The sequence below is a fragment of the Aedes albopictus genome, chromosome 1, assembly GCF_035046485.1.
Source record: "Aedes albopictus strain Foshan chromosome 1, AalbF5, whole genome shotgun sequence".
Taxonomy (NCBI): domain Eukaryota; kingdom Metazoa; phylum Arthropoda; class Insecta; order Diptera; family Culicidae; genus Aedes; species Aedes albopictus.
In genome coordinates this window covers 251,723,175-251,737,958 of record NC_085136.1, presented here as the reverse complement: position 1 = coordinate 251,737,958, position 14,784 = coordinate 251,723,175, and the positions used below count along the sequence as shown (strand labels likewise).

At 39.6% G+C, this 14,784-nt stretch overlaps 2 non-coding genes across 2 annotated transcripts; one reads left to right on the top strand and one right to left on the bottom strand.

Annotated features, from left to right (window-relative positions):
- Positions 1 to 312: 312 nt before the first annotated feature.
- On the bottom strand, positions 313 to 384 carry Trnaw-cca (transfer RNA tryptophan (anticodon CCA)). The gene has a single exon. It is a non-coding gene; the product is annotated as a tRNA-Trp (tRNA).
- Positions 385 to 483: 99 nt separating this feature from the next.
- On the top strand, positions 484 to 557 carry Trnai-aau (transfer RNA isoleucine (anticodon AAU)). Its single transcript has one exon. It is a non-coding gene; the product is annotated as a tRNA-Ile (tRNA).
- Positions 558 to 14,784: the final 14,227 nt, after the last annotated feature.

The window sequence follows — 14,784 nt, the reverse complement described above, 5'->3', positions numbered from 1 at the left end:
AAGTATCCGAGAATTTAGTATTTAAGGGGTAACCTGTGGCGATTTTTCTTTGCAAAAGTAAATTTCCCCATACAAGATCGAATTCTAAGGCTGCCGCTAAAATATAGTTTTATTGACAAATCTGATTTTTTGCACAGTTCATATGGGATGTTCATAATAGAACCCAGAAAGTGTACAGAAACAAAAACGTGTTGTCTGTCCCGGGCTTATGTAGATGTATACTCAAGGGAGTTCTTGAAAACCATTAAACAGGTGCCTACATTTGGGTGGGCAAAACACTGTCAGAGGAAAAAATATATAAAACAAAATCATTGACCCCGACGTGATTTGAACACGCAACCTTCTGATCTGGAGTCAGACGCGCTACCGTTGCGCCACGGAGTCCTTGTTATCGACTGTCGATAAAGTGCTGTCATTGTTCAATCAATTGTTTGACTAATACACATTTTGAAAAATATTCATACATTTATCGATATACACAAGGGCTCCATAGCTCAGTTGGTTAGAGCGTCGTGCTAATAACGCGAAGGTCGTGAGTTCGATCCTCTCTGGAGCCAGGATAGTTTATTTTATCGATGGACATGGCAGGAGCAGATGCTAAAAATGCACATTTTCATTCAAACTTTCCCGATACATTGTATGCAGCAATTAATGAAGTAATTATTATGGATTCCCGGCAACTCAATCTAAAGCAACACAAAAACAACCCACAATTTGTTTGCACCCTTCCTCACACTCGCAGAGAAACAAAAAATCGGCAACGATTAAATGTAAAAACGAAACAAAATCAAAAACATTGTTTCGCTGAGCACTTCTCATTTTTCCAAGCGTGTTTCGTTTTTCATCCCATCATCATCGGAACAAAACCGAAAAATTTACAACATGTGATGTGAAAAAAGGACAAATGGAAAAATCTGACACTGTACCGACGCTGCGGGGTCGAAACATTAACCGGGCTTCCCTCGTCGACAGTTGTTATTTTACAGACCGAGTAATAATAACTTTGTCATTTAAATAATTAAACGCTTAACATTTTACCCTTTGTGGCCCCTTTCGTGTCCCCCATTCGACCACGCCACCCCCTTCACTACTGGACGTAACAGCGAGGTCATCAGTCACCCCCGACGAACGCGAAGCGAATGACTGTCATCGAGGGATGATGATGCAAACCGAACGAACGCGCGCTGCTGCCATGACCACTCCGCTCCGGTGCCAATGATAAGCTGATTAAAAATAATTACCGGGTAATTTTTTTTTTCGGCACTGACGGTGTGTGTTTGTGTGCTGTCCCCTCGGTTCAGTGTCATTTTTTCGTAGCTCTTGAATCGAACACTTCGACAGCACGCCCCCGCTTCGCCTTTCGCTGCACACGACACGTTCGTTGAGTCCACCGCAGTGGCATTTTAGACTGTTTCAAGAAATGATGGGCGCTGAGCATGGATCATCGTACCACAAACAAAAAGACGGAACACTCTAACCATTCCCATCGTACAACGATTTAACCATCAATTTGAAAATTTGATAGTTGGCCAACTGGTTACTCGTGGCGCTAACGTCGCTTTTGTTCGAGTTTGACATTTACACACTACCGCCACATAGTTCATGATTGGCCAAACTCAGTAGTTTTAACATTGGGCGATTAAGTATGTTTCCATGACTATGTTTTGTATCGGAAAGTATTCAAAGTGTTACGTATGTTTGTCTGTGACCGTACAATTAGTGATTGACCAAAACATTCGAAATCGCACAAGGAATCAGTAAAGGTAGCTTGTTGGAAGGGAAGGAATGTTAGTATGACGTGTGTTGCTAAAAAACCGAAAGAAATGCCTCTGAAACCTCTTGAAAGCCCCTGCAACTCCTTAAGGTGAAACATCAAGAAATCCCATAGCATTTTTTATACAAACTTTAGAGGCACAAATCTAACGAACGAAGCATCGAGTCAAGCCGCACTTGTTTATCCTGGCTTTACTCACTTGCAAAAAGAAGGAGCTTTTCCAAATCGAGAGCATTTGTTTGCGAATTGTCAAGATTGGTGCTCTTGAAAACGTGAGGAGGGACTCAAGTCGGCCATTGTGGCAGCCATGTTTGTATTCTCTGAAGTTTCTCCTTAAAACACCCCGATAATCAAAATAAACGGAACCTCCTGGAATTCTTCATTACACCAACAAAGCCAGCCATGAACAAATTTGGCACTTTTCAAGTCATTTTGATACACCACTCATATGCACGAAAATGGCGGGATAATGCATTCTACTTTATTGATCTTGTTGTCGCCCTTTGTATGCTCATAATACATCTGTCAAAATGACCTGAGAGTTGTCTGTCTTTTTGAGGTTCGTTGGTGCAATAAAGAATACCCCTATAAAGCTCCCAAAACCCACTGAGACCATCTGAAACACCACTGAATGCTTTGAAACCCCAATGAAACGTTACGGAACGCCCAAGCAATCCCTGAAACCTCCTGGACTACTCCTGGAACGCACCTGGAATCACTATCTCTTTTAGAAATCTCATGAAATGTCCATGAAGCTGCCTGAAACACCCTGGAACACCTCTGGAGCACTGCTGGAACAACCCTGAAACGGTCCAGAACACCTCTGGACCGCTTTGGAAACTCCCTGAAGCCAAAAAGGGCGCCTATGAGACTTCTGAGACATCCTGGAACATCCATGGAAGGTTTTGAAACCCTAATGAAACCCCCTGTGGCCGGCCTTATTCTTGGAATGTATGAAAACCCATGGAAGTCCTCTGGAATGCTCCTGAAACCCCCTAAGACCTGCTGAAGTACCATGCTTTGAAATCCTAATGAAACCCCATGGTACGCTCCTGAAAATCCCTGAAACCTGCTGAAACGCCTTTGAAAACCCATGAAACCTCACGGAACACTCCTGAGACCCCTTACGTTGCAGAGAACGTTTTTTTTTTGTTTTTATTAATTTGTATTTTAACTTAAGTGCTAATTCTACACTGTTACTGAAAACGCTTGAAAACCTCCGGAATGATTCTAACACCATCTGAAGCCAGCTGGAACGCATTTTGAACCTCCCTTGAAACTCAATGGTACGCCCGTGGAACCCCTAATGCCCCTGAAACCCTATGAAACCAGTGAAGCACCATGACACCTCTAGGAACACTTCTAGAACGCCTCCGATGCCCCTGAAGCTAAATGAAAGTGCTTTGAGACTCCTGAGACCCCATGGAATACCCCAGAAACGCTCATAAAACACACTAAGACCCTCTGAAATGCCACTGGAATCAGTAGGTCGGCTCCAGAGGCACGTTCTCCTTCATTTGGGAAATTTGTGCCATACTACTGGAATGCTTTGAAACCCTAATGAAATCTCTTGGAACGCCCCTGCATACCTGAGGCCTCCTGGAGTACTCTTGGAACGCATCTGGAACAACCGTCACTCCTAGAACCCCTAGAAAACTCATGAAATGTTTATGAAACCAACCAAGACATCCTGGAACATCCCTGGAACACTGCCTAAACAGTCCAAAACACTTCTGGGAACCCACTGAAGCCAAATGGAACGCTCATAAGACTCCTGAGACCCCCTGGAATACCTCTGCAATGCTTTGAAACCGTGATGAATGCCCATGAAGCTCCTTGAGGCCTCTTGGAATATTCTGGAAATGTCCCTGAAACCCTTTGAAAACGCATTGAATTCTTCTGAAACGCTCGTGAAACCCCCTAAGACCCCCGAAAAACCATGCTTTGAAACCCTGATTAAACCCCGTGGAACAACCATAAAACTCCCTGAAACCTGCTGAAACGCCTTTGAAAATCCATGAAACTTCACGGATAATCCCTGAACCCCCTTCATAGTGCCTGGAACGTGGCTGAAACCGCTTTAAAACCCCTGGAACGCTCCTACAGCCCCCTGAAGCCCCCTGGATCGCATTGGAGCCCCTCTGAAACAACCATGAAATCCTAAAGACTCCCTAGAACGCCCCGGAAACCCTTTGCAATCCCATGGAACGCCCATGAAGCCCCCTGGCGATCTACATACGTAATCAATAGGTTTTTGTTATCCTTCTATTGATGCGCAACATTCTATAGGTTTATGAAAATTGGTTCAATAGAGTAGTTATGTCTAAAAATATTTAAGGCCTTCTATGAACTCTTGCGAATATAGGCCTCAAGATCTACAAGCATGATCAATAGGTTGTTCGACAAATGTTGGTACATTACTGATGTGGTGCAACATCCTACAGATCCATGGTGTGTTGTTCTATAAAGAACTAATTTCCAAAGATATGCTAGGTCATCCAAAAACTTCCGTGAATTAAGCCCTTCAGATCTACACGCAACTCAGTATCAGCAATGTAACAATAATCCAATAGGCCTTTATTTACGAAAATTCTCGGATGACCTCGGGCTCCATAGGAAATGAGTTATTTATAGAAACATAATGTAGGATAATGTAGGATAATAAGCTGTATCAGTAATGTAACAACAAGCCATTGATAACGGTTGTATGTATTTCTTAACGCCTTTACTCGCGGAAGTTCTTGGATTACCTAGAACACCTTTGGAAAGTGTTTTTTTTTTTTACATAAACATGCTCCATGGGCCTGTAAGATGTTACACCGCATTAGTAATGTAACAACAATCAATTGATAACTCTTGTAGATCTTCAGGCCATTACTCATGGAAGTTTCAGATCACGGAAGATAAAGATAAAGATAAAGATAAAGATAAAGATAAAGATAAAGATAAAGATAAAGATAAAGATAAAGATAAAGATAAAGATAAAGATAAAGATAAAGATAAAGATAAAGATAAAGATAAAGATAAAGATAAAGATAAAGATAAAGATAAAGATAAAGATAAAGATAAAGATAAAGATAAAGATAAAGATAAAGATAAAGATAAAGATAAAGATAAAGATAAAGATAAAGATAAAGATAAAGATAAAGATAAAGATAAAGATAAAGATAAAGATAAAGATAAAGATAAAGATAAAGATAAAGATAAAGATAAAGATAAAGATAAAGATAAAGATAAAGATAAAGATAAAGATAAAGATAAAGATAAAGATAAAGATAAAGATAAAGATAAAGATAAAGATAAAGATAAAGATAAAGATAAAGATAAAGATAACGATAAAGATAAAGATAAAGATAAAGATAAAGATAAAGATAAAGATAAAGATAAAGATAAAGATAAAGATAAAGATAAAGATAAAGATAAAGATAAAGATAAAGATAAAGATAAAGATAAAGATAAAGATAAAGATAAAGATAAAGATAAAGATAAAGATAAAGATAAAGATAAAGATAAAGATAAAGATAAAGATAAAGATAAAGATAAAGATAAAGATAAAGATAAAGATAAAGATAAAGATAAAGATAAAGATAAAGATAAAGATAAAGATAAAGATAAAGATAAAGATAAAGATAAAGATAAAGATAAAGATAAAGATAAAGATAAAGATAAAGATAAAGATAAAGATAAAGATAAAGATAAAGATAAAGATAAAGATAAAGATAAAGATAAAGATAAAGATAAAGATAAAGATAAAGATAAAGATAAAGATAAAGATAAAGATAAAGATAAAGATAAAGATAAAGATAAAGATAAAGATAAAGATAAAGATAAAGATAAAGATAAAGATAAAGATAAAGATAAAGATAAAGATAAAGATAAAGATAAAGATAAAGATAAAGATAAAGATAAAGATAAAGATAAAGATAAAGATAAAGATAAAGATAAAGATAAAGATAAAGATAAAGATAAAGATAAAGATAAAGATAAAGATAAAGATAAAGATAAAGATAAAGATAAAGATAAAGATAAAGATAAAGATAAAGATAAAGATAAAGATAAAGATAAAGATAAAGATAAAGATAAAGATAAAGATAAAGATAAAGATAAAGATAAAGATAAAGATAAAGATAAAGATAAAGATAAAGATAAAGATAAAGATAAAGATAAAGATAAAGATAAAGATAAAGATAAAGATAAAGATAAAGATAAAGATAAAGATAAAGATAAAGATAAAGATAAAGATAAAGATAAAGATAAAGATAAAGATAAAGATAAAGATAAAGATAAAGATAAAGATAAAGATAAAGATAAAGATAAAGATAAAGATAAAGATAAAGATAAAGATAAAGATAAAGATAAAGATAAAGATAAAGATAAAGATAAAGATAAAGATAAAGATAAAGATAAAGATAAAGATAAAGATAAAGATAAAGATAAAGATAAAGATAAAGATAAAGATAAAGATAAAGATAAAGATAAAGATAAAGATAAAGATAAAGATAAAGATAAAGATAAAGATAAAGATAAAGATAAAGATAAAGATAAAGATAAAGATAAAGATAAAGATAAAGATAAAGATAAAGATAAAGATAAAGATAAAGATAAAGATAAAGATAAAGATAAAGATAAAGATAAAGATAAAGATAAAGATAAAGATAAAGTATTATTGGAAAAAAATCTTGAAGAAATTCTTGAAAGAATCCTCTTAAAATTTACAGAGCATATCATTGGAGTAATTTTTGAGTATCTTGTACCGACTTTCCGAACCCTCTAAGCAGAATACCCTCTTCGAATGAGTGTAATCAGTTTTGTACCTTTTAATTCCGCCCTATTCTGCTTATCAGACAGACAGACAGAAATTACTGTTAGAATCCTCAAAGGGATTTCGGAATAAGTCTCTGAAGGAATTTTTGCATGATTGCAGAAATTACTGAAGGTATCATTGGAAAAAAATTTTTATTTCTATTTTATAAATTTTGAAAGAGTTTTCAAAAAATCTTTGGAGAAATTCTTGAATGAAGCCCAGGAGGATTTTTTGCGAAAACCATTTGAAAATTTATGAGGGCATCCTTGGAAGAATTCCTGGAGGATTCTTTGGAATGTTTTTTTTTTTAAGAATTAGAAGATCACTAGACTGAGAAATTGGAGAAAAAATTTGAAATTTCCATGGTGGTGTTTTTAAAATATCCCTGAATAAATCGCTTGTGAAGATTTCTGATGTTATTCCCGAAATAATAATTACAAATTTACCAGTTAAAATCCTTGTTAGGTTTCTTGAATACTTGGAGCAGTGTTGGTAAAAAACTCAAATTCTCAAATCTCATGTTGGAGTTGTTTTATGCACGATTCTTGACTCGCCAAACTCACCACCGAAAGAATACATGCATGCATGAGTTGACTCGTGATTTCACTCGTTCTAGCGTACAACAACTTTGAATGCCGCTCAAATTGCTTTGGATCCGTTTTATAAGCGAACGAAATATCAGCGCTTAACTCGTGAAAGCCAGATTTTGCATGAAAATTTCGCGCGTGAGAAAATGATTCAGAATCGCGCACGCGTTTGCTCACGCAGGAGTGGTTCATGAGTGTGCTTCAAGTGTGGGTTTACCAACACTGCCACTGCCAATGGAGGCATATGTTGAGAATTCTTTGCGGAGAAATTTGAGAGGAATCTCTGAAGGAGTTCTGAAGGACAAAATTTCTGTTGAATTCTTTGGAGGAATGCTGTGACAAGTTCCTGAAGGAATCTTTGGAAGATTCGATAAGGCATACTTAAAATAATTTCTGTACAAAGGTAGTAATCGTGAAGGAATTGAAGAAGTCTTAGAAGAATCCCTGAAAAATTTCACAAATAAATTCGTGAAACATTGCGCAGATAAATTCCTGAAGGAATTTTTTGAGGAATTCGTGAAGCAACTCCTGAATTCCTTTCTGGACCAGTCTGCACCAACCATTCCGCAAATTTGTATATTTTCATAATGATTATTATCATAATGACACATCAATGAATGACGACAATATCCGCGGAAATCGGCAAACAAACATTGAAATCGGTTTCATCGTTCTCGTGTCCCCATTCCTCTTCATCCCATCATGATTCATGACTCTTCATTGCGCTTGGCGGTGGACGGTGGTGTGGTTGGATTTCCGGAAAAAGGTGATGACGCCAATTTCGCCCTGAACCCCTGCCCCGTTGCCGATGTTTGAGTTGAGCCGTGCGGGAAAGTTGACGAATGGGCACCAATTGATTGCGATTGGGATGGATGGACAATGTATTGAATAATTTAAAGTTCGACTGAAAAACCACCGGAAGTTCACACGTGTGTTTCATTCACATCGGTTCGTTTTTTTTTACAGTCACTTCATTGTGTATTTATTGGTTTGTGTGCAATAATGGAACTGTCGTTTCTGTGAACCCATAATGTTCTATGAAATATACATATCATTCCTTTGATTTGATACAGTCACATCGTAAAACTTTTGCTTTAAGAATTTAAGTATCGCTCTGATTCTGTGTACAGCATGCGAGCTTTTTTTCAAAGTGTTGTACAAAATACAACAGCGCGACTACTACTAGGGAACTAAACGTCCCAGAAAATCCCCTGAAATTCCTTGAAACGTCCCTGTAACGTCTCGGAAACGCTCCTCAACTTACCTTACCCGCCAGGCTAAGGCCTTAGTCCCTCTGCTGTACGTAAGAATGGTCTCCACTCTGCTCGATTCATGGTTGTGTTTCTCCAGTTCCGCACTCTTCGAAGGGTCCGCAGATCGTCCTCCACTTGATCGACCCACCTAGCTCGCTTCGCATCACGTCTTCGTTTACCAGATGACTCTCGAGAACCATTTAGTCCGACATCCTGATGGCGTGACCCGCCCACCGTAGCCTCTCGATTTGCACGGTGCGGTTGGTTCTCTAAGCAGCTGATGCAGCTCGTGGTTCATTCGCCTTCTCCAAGTCCCGTCTTCCATCTGCAGTCCGCCGTAGATGGTACGCGACACCTTCCGTTCGAAAACTCCAAGGGCGCGTTGGTCCTCTGCACGTAGGGTCCATGTTTCGTGCCCATAGAGGACTACCGGTCTTATCAGCGTTTTGTAGATAGTTAACTTCGTGTTACGGCGAACTTTATTCGATCGTAGAGTTCTGCGGAGTCCAAAGTAAGCTCGATTTCCTGCCACAAAGCGTCTCTTAATTCCTCTGCTATTGTTGTTGTCGGTGGTCACCAGTGAGCCATAGTACACGAATTCTTCAACCGCCTCGTTTTCATCACCGTCGATATAAATTCGGGGTGGCGGGCGCGGTGATTCCTCCCTGGAGCCCTTTGCCATCATGTACTTTGTCTTCGACACATTAATGACTAATCCGATTCGCCTGGCTTCACTCTTTAGTCGGATGTACGTTTCCGCCATCGTCTCAAATTTACGAGCAATAATATCAATATCATCGGCGAAACCAAGCAGCTGAACGGACCTCGTGAAAATCGTCCCACTCGTGTTTATCCCCGCTCTTCTTATTACACCCTCCAAAGCAATGGTGAACAGCAAGCACGAAAGACCATCACCTTGCCGTAACCCTCTGCGAGATTCGAAGGGACTCGAGAGTGTCCCTGATACTCGAACTACGCACATCACTCGATCCATCGTTGCCATGATCAATCGTATCAGTTTATCCGGGAATCCGTATTCGTGCACAATCTTCCATAGCTGTTCTCGATCGATTGTATCATACGCCGATTTGAAATCGATGAAAAAGTGATGTGTGGGCATGGGCACGTTGTATTCGTGGCATTTCTGCAACACCTGGCGGATGGCGAACATCTGGTCCGTTGTAGCGCGTTCACCCATGAATCCAGCCGTAAGGGTTTATAGGGGGAGGGGGGTTTGAGAAATCTTACGCGCCATACAAAAATGTTTGGGTTCTCATACAAAAAATCTTACAAGGGGGGGGAGGGGGTGTCGGAAAATCTCAAAAAAATCCCTTACGTAATTAATGGACAGCCCCTTAACTGCTGCGTGTAGTCTTGAGTCACTTCTACGATGTTGAGCCGCGGCGTTCGACTTCGACGCGTGGTGATAACTGTCGAAAGTTTTGAGCGCATGCATACAGCGACTAAGTAGTGATCCGAATCTATATTCGCACTGCGGTATGTGCGGACATTGGTTATATCCGAGAAGAATTTACCGTCGATTAGAATGTGGTCGATTTGATTTTCTGTTTGATGGTTGGGTGATCTCCAAGTGGCTTTGTGGATATCTTTGCGGGGGAAGAAGGTGCTTCGGACTACCATACCACGGGAGGCTGCAAAGTTTACGCATCGCTGGCCGTTATCATTCGACACTGAGACGACCACGCTGATGGGGCTACCTCCTTGGATCTAGCTGGCCGTGGTGCAGCGTTTCTTACTCAGCCGCTGGATGCCAGAACAGACGCTGTTTGAGCCGCACCTCCTTAGTGAACAGACGCTCGAGACGTACCTCCTCAATCTAGCTGAAGTCAGAAGGACAACAGTGCCCAGGCTGCACTACCAGCTAAGCACACAACTCTTAGCTGGCGGTCTTTGTCATCGCTTGACCCGTGGAAGCATGAGGTAGGAACTTGTGAGGACCAGAGCTATGTTGAATGCTCTCCTTATCGACTCACCGTTTTGGAGCCCAATTGACTGCACCAATTTGTTTAAACCATTTAAATAATCGGTATTCTTCATTACACTTCATTGGTGTAACCTTGAGATTTTTTGACAGATCTCAGGTCACTTGACAGATTACACACAAGTAAGATAAAGACAAAAATACAGGGTGTTAGGTTCATGAGTGTAAACTTTTTAGGGGTGATAGAGGACCATGAATGGTGAAAAAAAAGTTCTACGCATATGGTCAAATCTCAACCGTTACGTAGTTATTGAACTTTCTATGTTTTGTACTATTATTGCCTAAACTGGCCATAACATGAAAATAGTCGTATATTCTACTTTACAAACCTTGTTATCGTCTTTTTGCCTTTCTCGTACACCAAGGTGTACCGAAAGGCTATATGTTCACTCCAAAAATGAAATTTTGATAGAGCCTCCGGAGGGCCAAGTCTTATATACCAATCGACTCAGCTCGACGAGTTGAGATGATGTCTGTGTGTGTGTGCGTGTGTATGTGTGTATGTGTACAAAAATGTCACCCCACTTTTGGATAATAAATATCATCCGATTTCAATTCTTTTGGTTTCAATCGACGCGGAATATTGTCCCATTGTTTCCTATAGAAAATGGTTTGAATCGGTCCAGCCGTTCCGGAGTTATGGCCATTTAGCTGTTCCGGACCGGTACCCCAGGAAGGGGCCAGATATGAATTTGCAATAAAATCATGCATGCGACCCATCAAACCACGTCATTTTCGATTATCTGATGAACGGTAAGCAGGAAAATAGTCGCGGACTATATCTGAACCGGTAGTGTTCCAGAACCGGTTCTGGGTGTCCCGCCGGAAGTGGCCAAATATAAAAGTGAACCAAACCCATGCATGCGACACATCAAATTGCAGCTTTTTGTATAATCTGATGAACGGTAGACAGGAAAATAATCTCGGACCATATCTAAACCGGTAGCATACCGGAACCGGTTCCGGGTGTCCCACTGGAAGTGGCCAAATGTAAAAGTGAAATAAACCCATTCATGCGACACATCAAATCACCGCTTTTTCTGTAACCTAATGAATGGTTAACAGGAAAATAGTCTCAGACCATATCTGATCCGGTAGTGTTCCGGAACCGGCTCTGGGTGTCTCACCGGAAGTGGCCAAATATAAAAGTGAAACAAACCCATGCATGCGACACATCAAATCGCCGCTTTTTCTATAACCTGAGGAACGGTTAGCAGGAAAATAGTCTCAGATCATATCTGAACCGGTAGCATTACGGAACCGGTTTCTGGTGTCCCGCCGGAAGTAGCCTAATTCATACATGCGACACATCAAATCGTGGCCTTTTCGATAACTTGTACGATCAGCTAGAAAATAAGCTAAGCCCACATTAGAAACTACTGATAGTGTGTAACCTGTCATCTAGGTTCCAATATTGTAAATAATTAAACTGTAAATATTTTGTAAATAGTTGTTTCTTTTTGTAAATAGAAATGAATTCGTGGTTATTTAAAATAGAATATTGAATTACATAAAAATGGATTGAATAATTTAGTTATAAAATAATTATTTCTTTTCCCACTCCTTTTCCCTTGGTGTCAGATGTCGTTTACAACCCTATTATATTATGAATTCAAAATCATTCCACTCCATGCAATACCCCCTGACACCAAACGACCATCTTTCAACGGCTGATCTAGTTGTTAAACTGCCCGTTGATGTGGAGGCTGATTTCAACCACGAACATCAGCTGCAATAAAACCCGCCTGAGATTTGGTTCAGCTCTCTTTTTGGTATCAGATTTTGCCAAAGTATATAGTAGTCCGCGTTTTATAATCTCCTTCCCACTCCAGTAACAGAATTGCCTAGTGTCCGCGCAAGTGATCGACCAACCCAGAAGTTTCTGTGTGCGAGCGTGATTCCCGTCAGTGAAGTGAATTTTTCGATTCTGACGGCTGTGCCACGTGGGTGATAGTCGACCGGACCGAGGGAGTGCAGACTACTATTCGGCGAAGAAGGCATCGATCGAGCGTCCCGACGACAACCTGGCGGACGTCTCGGCGGAAGCTGGTGAGCCAACCGTGATTGGGCGAAACCCGAGCCCACAACGAGCGTCGAAGCCCGGCGTCTAACCATCCCCGAGCTGGTACGGTACCCGAGCAAAAAGGTGTGTCATTTTCAATTTTCCTTTCTCCATAAATCTCCGTGAATAAACCTAAATTATTGAATTTCTTTGAATTAAATTAAATGTTTGAATTAGTGTAAATTAAAGTTTTTTTTAACCACGTAATCCCTTTCCGCCATCTGCAAATTGTTTTCCGCCTGGTGCCATAAAGGTGGGAAGTAGTCTACCACCACACTAACGACCCTGAGATCCAGGTCACCACAAGAGGCCTTGAGTGCCCACCCCGGAAGCAGCCGTCGGCTAAAGACCAGCCGCTTGGGGCTTTGGCAGGTTCCCGTCTGGGGCCGAGCAGGAAAAAGACCTGGATCAAAGAGAATCGTATCAAGTGTTTCGGAATCGGTTCGAGGTGTCTCGCTGAAAGTGGCCGAATGTAAAAGAGAAACAAAAAAATATTCGCGATACATCAAATGGCTTTTAAGGTATCCTGATGAACGGTTACCAAGAAAAAATATCTCAGATCATGCTTGGGAAATCTAGTTGTGTCCCGGAATCGGTTCCCGGTGTCCCTCTGAATGTGGTCAAATGTAGAAGGGAACTTAACTCCATGCATGCGCTTCATCAAATCGCGGTTTTTTCGATAAGCTGATGAAAGGTTTTCAAGAAAATCAGCTCAGATTACGTTAGAGACTGCCGCACCGATAGTATTCCACAACCGGTTTCAGGTGCCCCGCCGGAATTGGTCAAATGTATAAATGAACCATGTAAATTTTCCGGAACCGGTTAAGGGTGTCCCATTGGAAGTGGTCAAACATAAAAGTGAATCAAACCCATGCTTGCGGTACATCAAAATGCTTTTTGTCAGTAACCTGATGCATGGATAAGAAGAAAATAAGCACAGTCCACAGAAGTTACTACCGGTAGTGTTTTTAGTTCCGGGTAACCTGATTAACAGTTTTCTTAAACTTAGATCACATTTAAATATACCGGTAGTGTTCCGGCATCATTTCCGGGGGTCTCGTAAGCAATAGAAAATAGACTCAGAGGCTACCGGTGGTGTTGCAGAAGCAGCGTTGGGTGCTTTAGCGGAATTACGAAAGTGAACTAAATGAATGCAAGCGATAGATATGTGTAAGAGAACCAAAAACCTAAAAAAAAAACTAAAGCAATCTCATCAAATCACACCATTTTAGATTCCTGAGACGTAAATATACAGTAGGATGGATCAACGTTGTATGGAAAAATTATCAGCCCGGAACATTCTTTTAAATCGTTATTTGCGTCTAAAACTACTGTGCAAAATTTTGATGCGACTGCAGGGTGAGCTCTGTAACGTGGTTGATATTTGAATGTGATATAGCATTTAAAATTCAAATTATGTACTACATTACAAATTCTACATGAATTTTGTAACCAATGATAATAAAATATAGCATAAAGTGTGCAGATAAAACTTTGTCAAAGTGATCTGTGAAAAAAGTTTAATCCTGGCTAGTAATTGTCATCTTGGTATGAATCAGCCTCTAGTGAAGGTGGTCAAGCAGTCAACTGAAAGTACTGATACTTTCAGCTCTACCCATACGTTGAACATAACGTCGGAATAAGTGCCCCAATTCGATGATGACCTTGATAAAATTCTTGATTTTCTAAATAAATTATTCTCATGATTCAGAAAGTCTTAGGTGGTACAGTCCCAGGTCGCTGTTATGAGCATTTCCTCCTTCTCGTCCGAGCACAGAGATTTGGGGCTGATCACTGACTCTAAGGCAAGATTGATTGCGTCGACGGAAAGATCATGAATACATGTCCGACGAGAAAGGCACTATCACCACTAGGTGGATAAATCTGGTTTTTTTTTGCTCGTGATACATCTGTCAAGTGACCTGATAACTGTCAAACATTTTTGAGGTTAGGTTTTGTGGTGTAATGTTTTTTTTATTCGTGAATTTTAACTTAAGCTAATTCTTCACACAAAGTAGTGTAATAAAGAATAGCTGGTTATGGTTTCAGACTCAGTCTTGCTTCGCTTCAAGAAAAACCAGCGATTTCTCTGGGGAAAACATGGGAGAAAAGCTGACCTCACAAATATAACTAAATTTGTTCCATCATAGCATTAAGTCTATAGCGCAATGCATTGTTTTGATTTTGTATGGGATTTTGACGTTTCTTGGCTTTGTTGTTTACAAAATTTCTGTAAGTTTGAAAGAAAAGGAAAACATTTCATTCAGTGCCCTATATTGTTACCGTGGGATGGGATTTCGTC